Consider the following 18330-nt stretch of genomic DNA (forward strand, 5'->3'; position numbering starts at 1 on the left):
AAATCAGACTGAAGTTTGTAGTAAAAAAAAAAAAAAAAAGAAGGAATAAACTTAAAGTCACAAAATAAAACCTTGCAGGATTTGAAAACGTCTTAAATGGTTCTCATAAAGACCTCTTGGAAGTCTATTCTGTCTAATTGGTCAATAAGAGAGATCACAGCTTTTGAAAATCTGTTTTGGAGTAAGACCTACTTGAACTCTCTTCTGCTTAATGAATTAAATCAAAACTGTTTCTGATTTGATAGTCCACATGTTGACAGATGTGCTACGTGGTTGTAGCAGAACAAACAAACACTTCCAGCTTGGTGGTGGTATGGGCCGTATCTTGGAAAACTAACCTGAAATAAATCCTAAATTACAGGCTGAGGCAGCTGCTGGGACAAAAAAAGCCATCTCAGTCTGTTTTCTTTCCACTTTTTCTGAGAATGACTCATTGATAGAATCACATATGCTTATTTTTTAAGAGGCAATAATTTACAACACTGTACCCTACTGAGCAGCAGAGTAGACCAGTCTTAAACCTTCATAATAAATGTTTTCTTTTATTAGAAAAAAAATCCCAAAACGGTAAAATATTACTCTGAGCTGATTTTATTTGAAATATTCCAACGTTAAATCTCGGCTTCCCCGACACGGCTGCAGTCAGAATAAACTAAATTTGGGAGCCGCAAATTTCCACTTTGTACACCGTCAAAGATGTGTATGGGGTAAAACTTATAAAAGTGGTCCACTAGCGGGTATTTCAAGTCTTTGGCATGAATACGAGTGGTAAACCACAGCAATGCTATCATGGTTTGTGAGCAATATAGCCAAGGAGGCTGACGCTCCCTGAGCTCCATTACGTCCCCTGTAATTTTAGTGATTACGCTCACACTCACACACACACACATATAAATGGAGTATTTCTCTCTCTCCCAAAATAAGAAATAAGTGTGTGACCATCTGTGCAAAAGTAGGACCCTCTGTTTGAATAGCTGCTCAAGCTTCAGCATGTGAAGGATTGCGAAGGGTAGTTTTATTCTCCTGTCCTGAGTACTATCCACACGCTAACAACATATATGCACTGATACACTCTTTTCACTTCTGGTTATAAGAGGTTCAGCATCAGCCGATACATATCCGATACGATAGAAAAAACAGTGCTGAATTGACTTTAAACTTTTCTTTTTTTTTTTTTATAAAAACAGACATAAATGTACTGAATTATATTTTTTGATAACTCTGCGCCAGTGCAAATGTAGTCAAACATGTAAAAACAACCCAAGTTTTATTTGTTCAATCAGTGCAACAGCAAATGTAAAATAAATAAAGAAACTGGAACTGACAAAAACAATAGGTCGACTACCTTGGTCAAACACAAAAATAAACTGCAACAAACCTTCTTTCAAATGGTTTAGGAAGTGCAATTAGGAATTATATTAAATAATGTAAAATAAATAAATAAGCATGACATCATTCAGCACAGACACAAACCACAGACTTAGGCTGCGTTCACAATGCAGCCTAAAGTGACCCGGTCCTGATTTTTTGTCAAATCGGATTTTTTGCTGTGGCCGTTCACACTTCCAAATATATGCAACATGTACGTGTTCTGCAGTGTGAACAAGCAAATGACCTGAAAGTGTCCCGCGTGCATAGTGGAGGGTGCAATAACATCAGAGTTCTCAGTGTTTTGCCAACCGCCATAAAAAGAAGTGTTCAGTGTTTGTGGAAGTAAACATGGAGGCCAACGGTGGAGCATAGCTTACACATTTGAAGTTGTTGTCTGACCGGAGTAGCATATTAACAACTTAATCCTCATTATAGTCCACCATGGTTGTACTTTTTCTTCCCACTTGCACATATCAGGACACAGAATAGTGACATTTGTCGAGTATCTGTGACGTTCAGGTCGGATGAATGCAACCTGGGTGTTAGGTCACATTTGAATCGGATACGTATCCGACACCCAAGTGGCCTGCATCACATTCGAAAAGAACCCGTCGTGTTATTTAGACTGTCATGAAAAGATCAGATACAAGTCGCATTACGTCAAAAAATTTGGAATTGGGTCACTTCAGGCTGCGGTGTAAACGATGCTTTAGACTGAATAGATCTGCCTTTATGAACCAGAATAGATGACCAATACCACATCTAAAATAATTTTTCAATATCGGATCAGGTACAAATATTGATATAAGATCAGAGCATCTGCAGTTAACATTATGTTTTGCTTTCAATGAATAGTGGTCAGGCTCTGCATGTTAGCGCTCCAAAAAAGTATTCACACCTATTGGACTCTGTAAGGTTTTGTAACTTGATGAATCAATAAACTTTTATTTATTTTACAATGAAGAGTATCACAAAGTAGCTCATAACTGAATAGATGAATGGTGGACAAAAAAATTATAATTTAAGAACAACAGTCTGAAAAGCATGGTATGGATTTGCCCTGTCTACTCGCTAAATAAAAGTTGATGAACATCATAGAACAGACCTTGATCTTCTAATCAGTGTCAGATGTCCCAGGAACAGATAAGGAACGTTTAAAAATTGTTAGATTGTAGAACAATATCAAATTGTCACCTTCCGAAACAATGGCTTAAGCCATTTTTGTCAAAACATGATTTAGGAAAAAAAAAAAAAGAAAACTTTTGGCAAAAAACTGACTTAGGGCATTAGTTTAGGAAGGTGAATTAGTAAATATAATTGAAATCGCATTAAAGAGTATGACTCAAGTGCTATTTTACCAAGACATGACCATACACCTTAAGGGAAAAGTCTGACCAAGGACAGTGTAAATCAAAGAAACAGCCAAGACCACCAAAGCATTGGCTGCAAAGAGCCACAGTTTAGGTATGAGAATCTGCTGACAAGTCAATGTTTAGTCGTGCATTTCACGACTAAACATTGTGTAATGCTATAAGCCACATAGGGGCCAAGACCCGATAGAAACTTTTCACTGGACATCAACCACAATGCCCCGTCTCCTTGGTGACTCATGATGTCATGTTGGGCAAATACTTTTGTACAGAGTTGATGGGAATATGGATGGAGCTAAATAGAGGGTAATACTGAAAGAAAACTTCACAAGACTTCAGAGTGGGAAAGAGAATCAGCTTTGTCCCATAAACAAACATTAGTTTAGGTCAGTATTTCCCAACCCTGGTCCTCAAGGCACACTGTCCTACGAGTTTTAGAGGTTTCCCTGCTTTAATGTGCCTAATTCAACTGACTGCAGTTCAGCAAATGCCTGTTAATCAGCCATCTACTGAAATCAGCTCGACTGAAGCAAGGAAATACCTAAAACATGCAGGGCAGTGTGCCTTGAGGACCAGGGTTGGGAAACACTGGTTTAGGTGTATTAGAATGGCTCAGTCAAAGTCTAGGCCTAAATCTAATTAAGAAAATCAGTGGAAAGACTTGAAAATTGCTTAGCTTGAACTGCATTGCAAAGAAGAATGAGCAAAAGTCTTCTAAATATGAAAACTGTAGCTGCAATTGCAACAAAAGTTAGTTCTATAAAGCACATATTAAAGTGTTTTAATAGCAAAAAGTTCTGAACATCTTTTGACATTAACCCTCCAGTTCACATATGCACGCTACATTTAATGGACTAATGACAATCCCAAAAAACTACATTAAGGTCATTAAGGTCGTAATATGACAAAACGTGCAAGACATGAATAGTTCTGCTACGAACTGCACTAAGGCTAACACATTTCCCTCAGAAAAATAAACCGGTCTTGCCTTATTTGTCATCCACTTGCACAGACATTTGGAAAAGTCACTTTGGATTATAACATTTCACCACAATAGTTTAGACACGAATAAACGTCTATTCCCTGCATTTGATTCATGACCTGGTCTGAAAAAAAAAAGACCTGTTGGTGCTATAATCTGTTTTCCAGTGCATGTGTTGCTCTCTGTTTGCATTGCTTCTGTCATAGTCACCAGGGTGCATTGCAGTGAGGGGAGTCAGGGGCCGTCGAGGTCAGAGCATTTTCTGCCTCATGGTCATCTGAGCTGACACAACAACTGTTTGCTGTCACACTATTTGTTCAACTTTGTTATTTTAGTTGAAAAAAAAAGGCAAAGCTTTGAAACAATGCCAACAGCTGTACAGCCATAAAGATTTACAATGTGTCTATAACAGGACAGATGGATAAAAATGTTTGCTCGAGTAGTAAAGCGCCATGTTTGGCATGCGACATCGCACTGATGCCTGTGGACAAGTGTCCTGAGACCAGATTTCTCCGTAGCGTGCCCTACATAGTGAAGCTACCTGACACGCCGCTCCAAATGCTCACCGTACGACGACAGGCGTTGGTTTAGGTGTGTCGGCTTTCGAGGCCTGTCGAAGCGCAAGGAGAAACTAAACTCCATGCGTGCTATGCCCTGTTTGTTTAACAGTAAAGCATTGGGAAGTAACGAGACCAAGGAAAAGGGACTCCACCCTTTACCATTAGTTGAGGCGGTAGACAGATGGCCGCTGCATGGGATACCTTCAGCCAGGAGGAGAGTTAGAGGGGGGGAAACTTGGCATTGCTCTGCCGCAAGAACACAGTCGGGCCTCATAAACTAGAGCACTGTGACATATTATCTAAAATACTGCAGGCAAATGAAATCTAAGCAGCATGCTAAACAAAGCTGTCATTTAATTTCATCAGAGGAATAGGCATACCAGTGAGGTACAGTTCACAAATGTCACTGGATTTATTACCAGTGATCCATCTTGTTGAGTAAACACAAAAGTTCAGATCTTTATAAAGAATAAACAAGAAAAAAAAAGGACTTTGACAGTTGACACGTTTGATGTTGGGTTATGATGAAAAAGAAGAGCCCCAACCTGAAAAATCTATCATGACTAATAAGAAATTGGCTGGACTTTTACCCTCTCTTCGGCGAGAAACCTGAGGAAAGAATGAACTCATGGGCAGGAAATGCTTGTTCTTTGAAGAAAATGCTTCATATTTGTTTCTTTCCCTTCTGACATCACTAATTGCGACAAGCTGCTCGACAGACACGAGGGGTAAAATCAAAACCTTCCTTTTTGCCTGGCAACCGGCTCAAACATTCCCCCCTTTGGCCCGTTTGGCGAGCCAAAAAAAATCTCCACCTACCGAGACCTGACCCGGCTCCAGCCCTGACCTCCCCAGGAGAGGGGCCGTCTTCTGGCCGATGAGAAGACACGCGGAGAATGTCAGGACCGCGAGAGACGCCGGGGGACGAGAGTGGGGATTCACAGGGATTCACTCACAAGCAGTTAACAAAACACACAATATGTCATGTTCATGTAGACAAACTCCATCCATAGATTATCATGTCAAACAGCACTCACGAGGGACTAATCTAAAGACCTCATAGGAGAAGAATGCAGACATGAGATCGTTGCAAGAGAGAGTGTGGTTTTAGGACCAAAAGCAAAAGGAAACTGAGTTGAGTAAAGAATGGATAAGGACAAAAAAAAGAAGCAAGAACTAGGTCAGGTATGGACAAAGTACGGAAACAAATTGACAGGAAGATAACACCGCAACACGCAGAGCTACGCAAGGACCAAAAAATGTGCCTGGCCTGGCCGATCATTTCTACATACGTACAGAAATAAATACAATATGCTGGAAGGCCTCGCCGATTTGAGAACTGAGATCACAGTCTTCAGTTTCTGCAACTTATTGTGATGTTAAATGACACAAGTTGTTTACGAGATGACTTAAATTGGTTTATCTGGAAAGAGTTTTTGGGACATTACCCTAAGTTGTAGTCTGAAGGCTTTGAATGACGAAGCAGCTTTTCCAAAAGTTAGGTCTGAAACAAATGTTTTTTTAATGCACCCAGGTCTGGGGAAAAAGCCCCAGACTTGGGTGCACATTTTATTAATGGTGTCTTTCCAGGGAGTGAAGCCGTTTCTCAGTATTTTTTACAAACTGAAATCTGTGCCTCTTCAATCCGTTTGCTTTATGGAAGATTTCAAGTTTCTGTTTCAGACACTGATGCTTAAGAGAAGAATTCAGGCCCTGTCCGCACGGAGAGGATTTCAGGAGTATCCACAAAAGTTTTTTGTTGTTTACCCATACAGCTTTGACTTTTTGGGAAACCAGAAGCGAACCCGGTTTTTGAAACTGGGTTCCAGAGTGGATTAATTTCAGAACACCATTTTCATGTTGAATTTCCATAATGAAAGAAAGGAAGAGAGAAAGGAAAGAAAAAAGAAAATATGTATGACAAGAATGGAAGAACAGAAGGAAGGAAAGACGCAAAAAGAATAAAAAAGGTAAAAGAAAGGACAAGGAGAAGGGTAAAGTGAAAGACAGAAAGACAAGTGGGAAGTAAAGGCCAAAGGAAGAAAGGACATGACAAAGGAAAGAAAGAAGGAAGGACACAAAAGAGGCATGGATGAGGAAAGGAAAACATTTCAACAAGGTAGAGAGATTAAAAACTGTAAGAAACAGAAATATTTTCTGTACTTTTCTCTTTTGATGATGTTGTATCTCCATGTCTCTCTGTCCTGCATGTGTCTCACTCTGACGATAACCAAACATGGTGCTGTTTGTTGTTTTTGTGTCATTCTCTGACAGAGTTAAAGCACCACCAATTTGCCCAGCATACCTACTACATCATTCGCTGTAGCGCCTTAACCTGTTGAATAGACGCACATATTTTTTATTGTTTACAAAAGTTTACTGTGCTCGTCTCCATGTATACAGGGCCTCAATTAAGTCTAAATTGTGACATTGTGTCTCTTTGTTCCACCCAGTCTCCTGTAAAGATCTATTGTTACTCAGCTTGAACATCTTGAAGCAGAGGACTACATCCACTGTTAGCCTAAAGCAGAGAAGCACCGAAGAGAGATAAAAATGTTCCTGGATTGGTTTGATAAGTGATCTATTGGTGAAATAATTAAATATGTGACTCCCCCTATTCATTAAATGAATCAGAAGTAGAGTGCCATCATTTTCGGTCTGAAGCTGCATAAACTTTGCATATACTTTTAACTTTTTGAGATTAATAAATGTAGATAGACAGAAAAGACAAATATAAGCTCTGATGGATAAATGGGATTAATCTTGCAATTCCTTCACCTTAGGTTCTACAGTCTAGGAAAATACATACTGAATTGGCAGGTCAAACTTCAAAGAAAGCCAGAAATTGTGATTGATGTATCTATAGTCATTGTTACACTGTCTTTACACAGCACAGCAAGAAACAAGAAAGGAAAAAAAATCCTACCTGAGACAAGCTTTGTAAAAAAAAAAAAAAGGAAAAAAAGAAATAAGATTTACTCAACTCTCCTTTTTCCAACACATTTGTATGTTTTCTTGGCTTTGGAATTAAGTAAAAAAAAGAACATACATGTAGTGTGCTTCTTAAAAACATTACTCAGGGAGGGTTACAATAGTTGTTCAATAAAACATTTTTATGTTAAAGCCCTTAACATAAAAATGTCTGTGGCATTGGTTAGCCTCCTTTACATCAGTACTGTTAGCAATCAAATGATTCTGCTCCGATCTAAAATTGGGATATTTAACATGTTGGATTATTTTGGCCAGATATTGCAGTGTGTGTGGTGTTCCTTGAGGATAAATGAGAGCACACCTTGTTGAATGTGACTTGTAGCCAATCAGAAAGCGAAAAAGGAAGACACAGCAGACAAAATAACTTCCATGGCAACCAAAAATGTCCAGGGTTTCCCTCAGTGTATTATAAGTCTGGTGGGCCACCTGACTTTACTTGCGCCCCACCAGGCTAAGCATGGATTGTTTTATTTATTAGGCTTTTTGTACGCCAGTACCAGTAGCAAAGATGGGTTAAAAATTTCTTTGGTGACACAATTGGAAGAGCAATGGCAATATAGTATAGCCAGTATGTGAATAGTAAGACTGAGGTCTTACCAAGTGCTACTGCTACTTCCGGTGGGCGCCGGAAGACCCATAATCCTTTCCCCAGTAAGCCTCCCAGGAATAAGGTGTATAGAATGTTCAGTTCCAATGGTATCAATGACATCAGCACGACATCACTCTATGATATCACAAAGGAATATCATAGAGTGATAGATCACTCTTCAGAGCACGTTCGAAATTAATCGAAACGAGGGGGATATCGATTCCAGATATTACACGCCTTTCAGAGAAGCAAGAATTTACCAGAATATAGACATGAAGCAACAACAGATTGCTTGTGAACATGAAGCTTTTCTAGCTAAGCTTACATGGGTCGACATGATGGACCTCAACATCCAAGTTGACTACGACGCTGTCATTTTCCCTTTCGAAGATAACAGCGACAGCCCCATTAAGCCAGAAGGTGAATCAGTAAAGATCTAGAAGGAATCAGGAATCAGTCCTTCCGGCGACTTTGGGAGTCCAACATCATTGGAAGTTGAGCAGGAAACAACTCCTTCTGCTGGCTTTGAGATTACCTCCTCAGTGGAAGTCGTGGAAGAGACAAGCCAACACATCATTGATCTTAAAACAGAATTGCAGAGTTAGATTTTTGATCTCCATGAAGAAAGAGACCGAAGGATTGCATATCAGGCTGAAGTTAAATCACAGCAGGAGGAGATTCAAAAACTGCAAAAAATGTTGGAAAAAGAACGTCACATGCAAGTCAAACATGAACATGGAAGAAACGTGCCAGAGTTTAAAGATGTATCAAAGGTTTATTGCTCTTCCAAAGTTACAGCCGACAAGAGCATTCTTCAACAGCTGGAGTACTTCAAGAGGGAGGCTGAAAAATATGCCTCCCGCAATAAAGGTCTGATCGAAGTCATGGTTGAAGAATACAGAGTGAGACTCAAATATGAGGAGCAGCTCAAAAGTCACATTGAGCAAGCTTTCAAAATCAAAGTACAGTCAGAAACAGTGAAATCTCAGCAGGGTCAGGTTGCAGACCTGAAGGTGAAATTGAAACTTGCTCCGGAAAATAACAATCCTAGAGTCTCCACCCAACCAGAGGCCCCCCTGCAAACAGAAGGCTCCCTACAAACAGAGGAGTCCAAGCAAAGACAGACCTTGAATCAACGAGGGGTCTCCATGCATAATCTGCCTCGGCCTTTGCGCCGACCCACTCCCAGGTTGCAAACAGAAGGCTCCCTACAAACAGAGGAGCCCAAGGAAAGACAGACCTTCTATCAACCATGTAAGACCTAGGAAAAACAGACCTCCAACCAATCAGTGAGGTCTGAGGAAAGACAGACTTCCAATCAACCAGGTAGGTCCGAGGAAAGACAAACCTTGAATCAACCAGGGGTCTCCCTGCATAGCCTGGCTCGGCCTTTGCGTCGACCCACACCCAGGTTGCAAACAGAGGAGTCCACGCAAAGCCAAACTTCCACACAAACATGGAGGTCCGAGGAAAGACAGACCTCCATGCGACCAACCTCCAGTGGTTGCGTGGAGGGCCTTCATGTTGGCATTGGCGTGAAGGCCAATTTATGCCCGGCTCTGCCTTTACACTAACCTACACCCGGGTGGCACTAACATAGGTTTTGCTAAAACTGGTAAAATTTCTCAAAATTCATTGATTAATTGGTGTCTCTAAATTGTCCTAAGGTGTGAATGTGTGTGCGCAAGGATAAGTATGTTAGATGATGGATGGATGAATATTTGTTAAAAGTGTCTGACAGTAGATATGAAACAGAGAATGAAATGCATCTTGCTCTGCTGCTGTCCAGAAACAACCAATCACTTTTGGTTCTGATTGGTTTCTAATGCACTGAATGTGTTTGAGCACATTCAACACATAAGACTACTAAGCCCCTTTCGAACTGTACAGCTGGACCTGGGTCGGCCCGGCTTCGAAGCCGGGCCGACTGTTTTAGCACTCCAGCCCGGTACCGCCCGGCTCCCTGGAACCCCAAGAGCTGCGGTTCCAATCGGGCCGGCCAGACCGGGCCAGTTTGGAGTTAGTTGTTGATTGGTTCATTGGCTGTGGGGGCAGGTCAGATCTCTGGATCAGAGGAGCACTAGACTTTCTCTATGGCTGTCATTTCAATATGCTGCATCAATAAATTCCCATCATAATCTATTCTTACCCTACACTGCGATTACAATCACCTCTTCAGCCAAAGATTTTAATGGTAAATGTACATAACATTTCTCCAGTGAACCGATCAGAAGTCGGCTATGCTGTGAACGAGGGGATTTCCGCATCTCGTGTCGCTCCAGCCGGGAAATCCTGCCTGCCGCAGCGGTAGTTCTGCTGTCGGCCAGTCCAGCACAGAGACAACATTCAGATGAGATTTTTTTTTTCGTTAAGTGTAAAGGTGAGGTAAATGTTTCTAGTGTACTGCAGCTATGAAATTGGCAGAAAAACAACCTGACATTATATTGTCATTATTTATAGAATGATTTAAAAAAACAAAATGCTGTACAGGTTTGTCAAAACTATTTCGACCCGTATTAGAACTTTGATTTGATTTCCCTTCATTTTAGTCGCTGCGATTTTGCCTAAACCACACATTTTCCCTAACCCTAACATTAACTAAGACTTAATTTGCATATCTTACCTCTAAACGTTATCCCTGATCCAAAGCAATGAGTCCATCATATTAGGACTGGGCTTTGTTCCTAATATGATGGACATAATATGACACTGGACATATAATGGTGCATTCACACCAATATGCATTTTAAGGGTCAGGGGCATCTGGTTTGAATTCAAAGTCCGTGTTGAGTCGCGTCTAGGGCTATTGCGGTGCGCTTCGAGTGTCTAGCGCAGTGCGATTTGAACCGTTTGGAGAGTTTAACACATCTAGCGCATCCAACACTCCACAGACTTTGAATATAAACCAGACTATCCTGACGCTCAAAACGTGTTTGATGTGAATGTGTGGCACTATGAAAGTGAGTCATGAAACTAGTAGCCCCCCATTTTGTTTTTGTGATGATCACTCACACCCAGAAACTAGCGTTAGAATTTATTAGAGTTAACAATGTTTGGGTTTCGCCATCGGAGGGCGCTCAGCACCATATGCAACAGCGGGTGACACTCTGGTGGGCTGAGGGGGAGTCCGCCATTGCCAAGACGACAGCTTGTTGCAGCGGATATTAGGAGCAGCTACTGTAACCGCTGTATTTTCTGTTCGCAGGTAAGCTGAGTATTAGAATGTAAGGCTCATAACGCTAGTAGCCTCTGATGGGTACGGAATGACAGAACAAAGACTGAATAAATATGCTACACGAGGAGTGACCCGGCCCATCATTTTCTGCGGTGTAACAAATGCACAATTAGAATGTTCAGTTCCACTGGTAATAATGACATCAGCAGTGATGACATCACTCTTTGATGCATTAAATGAATCTCTCTTGAGCAGAGGTCTCATTCTCCTCTGAGAATGAGACGGGCCAAGCAATTGGCCCGTGGGCCAATTGCGGCCTGCAGTACAATGTCTCATGGCCCCCACCCTGGTATAAAAGTATAATATTAGTGCGGCCCACAGGGTGAGCGGACCTCTGAAGGAAGTCCCGCCCGCCAATCCTCGTCATGTCTGACATTCGGTGCTAGGCTAAGCTACACTGACTTCATGCACACTACTCTTGTAACAATAGTGTGGCGGATGTTGGAACACAGTCCGCTACCAGTTGCCCTTCCCTACAGTTGCCATTCCAGTACTTTCTACCATTAACAAATCTCACGATCAAACGCAGAGAAGGGCGACTGCTACCGGGCTGTTCGTCATCCACTGTTGTGACAAGTAGTAATGACGCTACGCGTCGAGACGTTCTAAATACGTTGCTAGCTGGCTAAAGAGTTCTATAAAACGTAGAACAAGAGCGACGCCAAGTGGAATAAACTTAGAGTGCGTTCATACTGCACATACTGCAGCCTAAAGTGACCCAATTCTGATTTTTTTTTCTTTTCTTTTTTTTGACGTAATGCGACCTGTATCTGATCTTTTCATGACAGTCTGAACAGCACAGGTCAGATTATTTTCAAATGCGACCCATATACAATACATATCAAATTCAAATGCGACCTAACGTCCGCATTCATCCGAACTGAACGTCACTGATAGTTAAATTCTGCGTCCTGATACGCGCAAGTGGGAAGAAAAACAACCATGACGGACTATAATGAGGATTAAGTTGTTAATATGCTGATCCGGTTGGACAACAACATCAAATGTGCAAGCTATGCTCCACCATTAGCCTCCATGTTTACTTCTGCAAACACTGAGCACTTCTTTTTATGGCGGTTGACAGAATATTGAGACCACTGACGCTACTGCGCCTTCTACTGTGCATGCGGGACACTTTCAGGTCGTTTGCCCATTCAGACTGCGGAACACATAGAGGTGGCATATGTGTAGCAGTGTGAACGGCCCGGCAAAGAAAAACCGATTTGACAAAAAATTGGAATTGGGTCACTTCAGGCTGCAGTGTGAATGCACCCTAAATTTTGTCACACACTCATCATGTCTTTGTCAAAGCCAAAGCCTGCAGTTCATGTATTGGAGAAATAATTAAATGTTGATGACATTTGAGGATATTTTTTAAATGTGGCCCAGCCTCACCCAGACTCTGCCTCCAGCAGCCCCTGGGTAAATTGAGTTTGAGGCCCCTGCTCTTGAGAGTAGCATGCAGACTGTTTTTTCAGACATGTTCCTGTTTCAGACTTATAAGTTATGAATATTCTACAGGAGCATTGTTAAAATTATTTGAATTGAAGGCACAGAATTAGCCCAGTACAGGTTCACATTCTCAGGTGAGAGAGACTCATCTGGTATAGTTCATTTTTCGATACTGGAATTACACCAAAGATAAATTAATTTAAATCAAAGCATGTCATGTGTTCATGTACTCCATCTTAAGTCCAGAGCATACTAGTTTTTTTGTTGCTTTTGCTCCCACTAGATGATGTCCATATAAGATATAACATATTCAGAGATGCAATGAGTTTATAGCAGTTCGAATTATCTAATCATCTGTTGATTTGCAGCAATCTACGTTAATAGCAGATATAGAGGGCCCCAAAATAAAATTCCGCTTTGTCCCCATGGAGGCTTGAGCCAGCGGCGCTAATGCCAACATCTCCACAAAACATATTAAAGATTGTGATTGTGGCATGTGTTACACACGCCAGGACTGGTGTCAGTGTAACAGATGCTGATTTTCCTATAAAAGGTATAGAATAGGTAGGAGTAATGAGGCAGAAACAAATATGTGCTTCACTAATCCTCCTGGAATCTGTTCTTATTAAACATTTATTAAACATTTCCAAACAGCACCAGATATGATCTTTCTTCAAAATAATCATTGTGTCCATGTTATTTTATTTTTTATTCTAGACAACTTATTTCATTCTAGATATACTTATTCCCGTAATAAACAGTTTTAGATCCTTTAATACAAAGGTACAGCTTATGTCACACACTAAAGTCTCAGAATAACCCCCATTTGTTACCCCATATGCTACTGCATAAAGAATATACAATATATTTGTATTTTTTTATTTGTACACCAACATGTTCACTGAAAGACACAATATGGCTAAACCATAAAAAAATGTAATGTAAAAAAGATCTAAACAACTTAATATTACTTACATAATATTACTTTCCAACAACTTTCAGAACCTTTTTATTTCATAGCTGATAATTGACGGTACATTAAGCAATTTGTACATAAAAACAGATAGCAACAGCTCCTGTTCAGTAGGTTTATAACTCAGCTAACTAAACCACCATTGCTCTTTGTCCTCACGGCGCCCTTTAGTTCAGCTGCTATGACAACGGTAAATAAAACACAAAAGGACTAGTAACTGAGTGTTCCACCATGTCTGTAGTTCTGACATCCCACCATCTCTGTCGTTCTAAAAAGCTGCTCAGAGGGGCAGACAAAATTATATGTCTATTTTGAGTCTAAGGGTGAATTCACACAGGGCTACTGAAGTGACCCAATTCCGATTTTTTTGCCGGGTTCAGACTGCAGGTAAATGCGACCTGTATGCGTTCTGCAGTGTGAATGGGCAAACGACCTGAAAGTGTCCTGCATGCGCACTAGAGGGCGCAATAACGTCAGTGTTCTCAGTGTTCTGCCAACTGCAATAAAAAGAAGTGCTCAGTGTTTGCGGAAGTAAACATGGAGGCTAACGGTGGAGCATAGCTTACATATTTGAAGTTGTTGTTTGGCAGGAGCAGTATATTAACAACTTAATCCGCATATAGTCCGTCATGGTTGTTGTTTTCCTTCCCGCTTGCGCGTATCAGGATGCAGAATAGTGAGATTTGTTGAGAATCAGTGACGTTCATTTTGGATGAATGTGACCTGAACGTTAGGTCGCGTTTGAAAAGGATACGTATCGGATATGGGTCACATTCGAAAAAGAATCCGACCTGTGCTGTTCACACTGCCATGAAAAGATCGGATACAGGTCGCATTACGTCAAAAAAATCAGAATTGGGTCATTTCATGCTGCAGTGTGAATTCACCCTTACTGACACTGTTTTGTGTCAGTTAGACTTTTGTTTTGAGTTGAATTTGGCTCGTTTTTTGTTAATTATGTCGCCACAGTTACTCGAAATGCCAACAAAAGTAATAGCTCCCCTCACAGAAACGAGCCGCATGTGTTGATATATATACATTGTAAGGGGGCATGAAGCAGTACGAGTCACATTAACAGTAGTAGGAAGCAGCAGTTATTTTGAAGTGTAGAACAATAGGTGCCAGCCATGCATTGCATGGGAAGCAGTGAATGACTTATTTAGCAATGCATTGCTATGGCAGGCCCCAATTAAACAACTAAAGTGCACTGGTCTTTAGATATTGTTAATGTCTTCCAATAACATATAACTACCTACATTTTCAAATTTCCTGTCAACTTTAAACATTTTCTAACTCAAAAAGCTATTGGTTGACTATCCTAAACCAAGCCATGCAGGACTTATGAAATAAGCCAGTTTCTAATGGTTCCAGAGCTAATGATTCCCAAAACTATGCTAATGTAACCGACTTATTGCTCCAAAGACAACAAAGGCACCAAGGTAGACTAAAGTCAATAGTTCGGCATACAGTCATTGCAACAAAAAAAAAAAAAAAAAAGCAAAGAATAAGCTTTTACAAATTCTACATGTGGTGGTATTTTTAAGTACATTATTTTCACACACACAAATCCATTTTGCTTTATCAGTAGATCTGAATAACTTCACAATTTGGTAAAGGCAAGATTATTTAAATGTTAAAACTTTAGAAGGCATGGGAGTTATACTTTCTTTTTCCACCACTATGACTGGCTTCTTTGAATGCATCAGCTTGAGGTTGGCCAACATGACACGACTAACACAAGCCTCACAGACCTCCACTTTTGTAAGGCCATTAACTCCAACGATCAGTCAGAAACAGGATAGGCCAAGTGGTGAATTGGATGTTTTATAGCATGCCTTTATTGTAAGAAATATTTGTGCAGGGTGAAGAAAACATTAGTCTCCACACCAGCTCTCATCTACCCCCTTCCTTCCTTGCATTGTATTTTGTGAGGGTGTGAGGTTCTTTAGAGAGCTAATTGATGGTGGAGACAAACACAGGCTGACAGGCCTTTAAATAAGGGGCATGGGGGCCTCTTTCACATGCCACTGTCCTCTTCAAAAACCTTTCTCTCTTCACTCCCCCTGTCGCGATTTGGACTTAGGTGCCCTTCTCATCTAAGTCACATTTGATTAAAAGATCGGAGCTTAAAAGCAGAAAAAAAAAAAAAAAGATCAATAATGTTGGTATAGACAGAAACCTCTCAGAGTCAAACTATAACTCTGCTGTAGGACGTAGGAAGGACAATGTCTGCCACTGTGTACCAAAGGAACACAAACAGGCCTTTAGCGTCCTGTCTTAGAGAGTGGGATTTGTTATTGTTTGTTGTGTGTGGGGGCCTGGGGTTTTTAGTATGTCCACACAGCACCGCGGCTCTGGAGGTGGGCGGCAATGTTATTTTTCCATGCATGCGTAAAACAAAGGAACAATTTAGAAACATCAAAGATGGCAACAAAAATCACAGAATGTCTATGTGCTGTGAAAAGTCTTCGCCTTTTTTCTAAAATATAATTGCGCTTTATATGAAATCACATAAATATGGCAGCTGTTTAGGCGTTTTTGCAAAATTCTGTTGATCTTAAAAAACCTTTTGCCACAAAGCTACACAAATGTGTGACCTTTTTAACTTAAATCAGAGCACTTAGAACAATGTTTGTTTTTTTAATCTAAATTGTAGCAAATCTAAAGTAAAAATTATTATGAATGGTCCATCATAATTAAACAATGCACCTTGAAACAGTGTTGAGTAAATGTAAGTAGAGTAACGGTACTTCTTTTTTGTCACTTTTCACCTCTAAAAACTGAATGCAGGTGTTTTTCTTTGACAGTATTTTATAGTATCTTATTAATAGACTTACAGGACAGCACTAACAGCTGGGCCATGTAACCAAACATTACAGCCATATATAGCATAGAGGTGGATGAGGCAACGTTTACAAACACTTCCCCATAAGACCAGATTACACAAACAGAGCACACGAAACAAACTTTGTTTGTTTCGTGTGCTCACATTTGTCCTATGTGTGTCACAAAACCACATAGGACAAACAGGAACTGAAAACATTGCAAAGCTTGACCATAATTATTTTCTTCTTGTCTGGGGACATAACCATAAGTTTGGCCATAAAGAATATCCTTTTTTAAACATATACTAAAAATGTCTTTGATAGGTTTATATTAGCGCTGAACAATATATCAAATGCCTAAATGCATTGTGGAATAAGTATAGGCAACAAAGGAAAAATTAGAAGACAGTTAGTTGGCTAACATAGTCCAAGTGTAGTATTCATATTTTGAATTAAGCCAGAGCTAACGGAGTTAAGCCAATGTGTTAGACCAAGCTTGTGAAGCTGTTGATGTATCTTAAGTTTTCTGTACTGGTGCAGAGTTATCAAACACATTAGTAAATCAGTACATTTATGTCAGTGAATTAATTGACTTAAGAAATATCTTAAGTCAGTTCAGTTCTATTTTTTTGTATCGGATCAGTTCCGGATAATATTAAACCTCAGATATCTGTAATGGTATCGGAAGTGAAAAAAGTAGATCAGTGAATCCCTAAAGCTAATCAGGAACGGACTACAATATAGGAATACATCTATAAATATTTAATGTTGGAATTCCATAACTTCCAGACTCAGTTCTGAATCATGTTTTAACATTTCAAATGGTAAATACAACATTTCATAGTGGCTGAAATTCTGCAAAACCCATAGATGGATGGACGCATTAACAAAATTTAAGTATGGATAGGTGAAATTATGGTATTTACTATGAGTTACATGTCTGAGTTTAGAGTTTCAGCCAGCACCAAGACACTAGAACTGTTTTAAAGGTTCACCTTAAAATTACAACTTTAAAACAGCTTATAATGTAATTAGTTAACCTGTGGCTACGCATTTGTTAAATTCATCTATGAGGCTAAACACAGAATACTTACTGTTATGAATAGTCTTAAACTAGTATTGCGTGGATTAAAAGATTAGGCAAATGTTGTCTTTTCATTTTATCTAAGCTTTTAATCACATTATCTCGAGTCAATCACACAACTTCCTGTCTTTACTGCATAAGCAGCAAGAAGAAAACACAGGCTTCCAAACTCTCAAAAGAAAACCAAGCCATAAACCAACCAAAATCTCATTATTTTCATCCTATCCGCTTTTTCCTCCTAAATATTCTCACTAAAAAGATATGTAAGGCCAAGCGTAGTCATCATTCAGTGATACAGTGAACAGTGGACTTAACACAGAGCCCACTGTCCTCCTCTGGAACTAAATAGACTACTGTAATTTTATTAGGCCGCTCTAAAATAGTGAAAACACAGCTTCCCACATTATGCAGGGACCCAGAGGGGAAATTGAAGTGTTTCCTTTTAAAATGATTAGCAACATTTGCAAGATTGCCCAAATTTTTGGACAGTCTTGCCAAAGGGTTAATATAGTGTCAATAAACTAATATTTGACACTGTGGTGCAAAAGATTTATACTAGTGATGTTGTTTAGTGCAAAGCATTTTTACAATAATAACCACAGAGCAAACAACTTCATAGGAGACTTAACTGGAATCTGATTTATAAGACACATTTATGAATAAGACACAGAGCTTGAAACATGAAAGTAGCTACTTTGGCATAACAACAAAAAATACGTATATAAGAGATATAAATTCAATTAAACCCGAATCAGCCAAGAAACTATTTTTTTATGCAAACAGCATCAGGGTTTTTTTTTGTTTTGTTTTTGTTTTTTTGAGAGTTGAGTCATCAGCACATTAGCAGTAACCACTTTTCAACAGAGGACGGAAATGAAGCAAACTATGAGAAACCTGT

The 18330-nt window shown here is 39.9% G+C and overlaps 1 protein-coding gene and 1 long non-coding RNA gene across 2 annotated transcripts in view; one reads left to right on the top strand and one right to left on the bottom strand.

Annotated features, from left to right (window-relative positions):
• nectin3a (nectin cell adhesion molecule 3a) overlaps window positions 1-18330 on the bottom strand; it is a 53390-nt gene that overhangs the window by 24166 nt on the left and 10894 nt on the right. The gene's annotated exons all lie outside the window — the stretch shown is intronic.
• On the top strand, window positions 11591-18309 carry LOC107838067 (uncharacterized). Its single transcript, XR_001664125.1, has 3 exons — window positions 11591-11674; window positions 16260-16263; window positions 18299-18309. It is a non-coding gene; the product is annotated as an uncharacterized LOC107838067 (long non-coding RNA).

The sequence above is a fragment of the Poecilia formosa genome, unplaced genomic scaffold (genome assembly GCF_000485575.1).
Source record: "Poecilia formosa unplaced genomic scaffold, Poecilia_formosa-5.1.2 Scaffold207, whole genome shotgun sequence".
Classification (NCBI taxonomy): Eukaryota; Metazoa; Chordata; class Actinopteri; order Cyprinodontiformes; family Poeciliidae; genus Poecilia; species Poecilia formosa.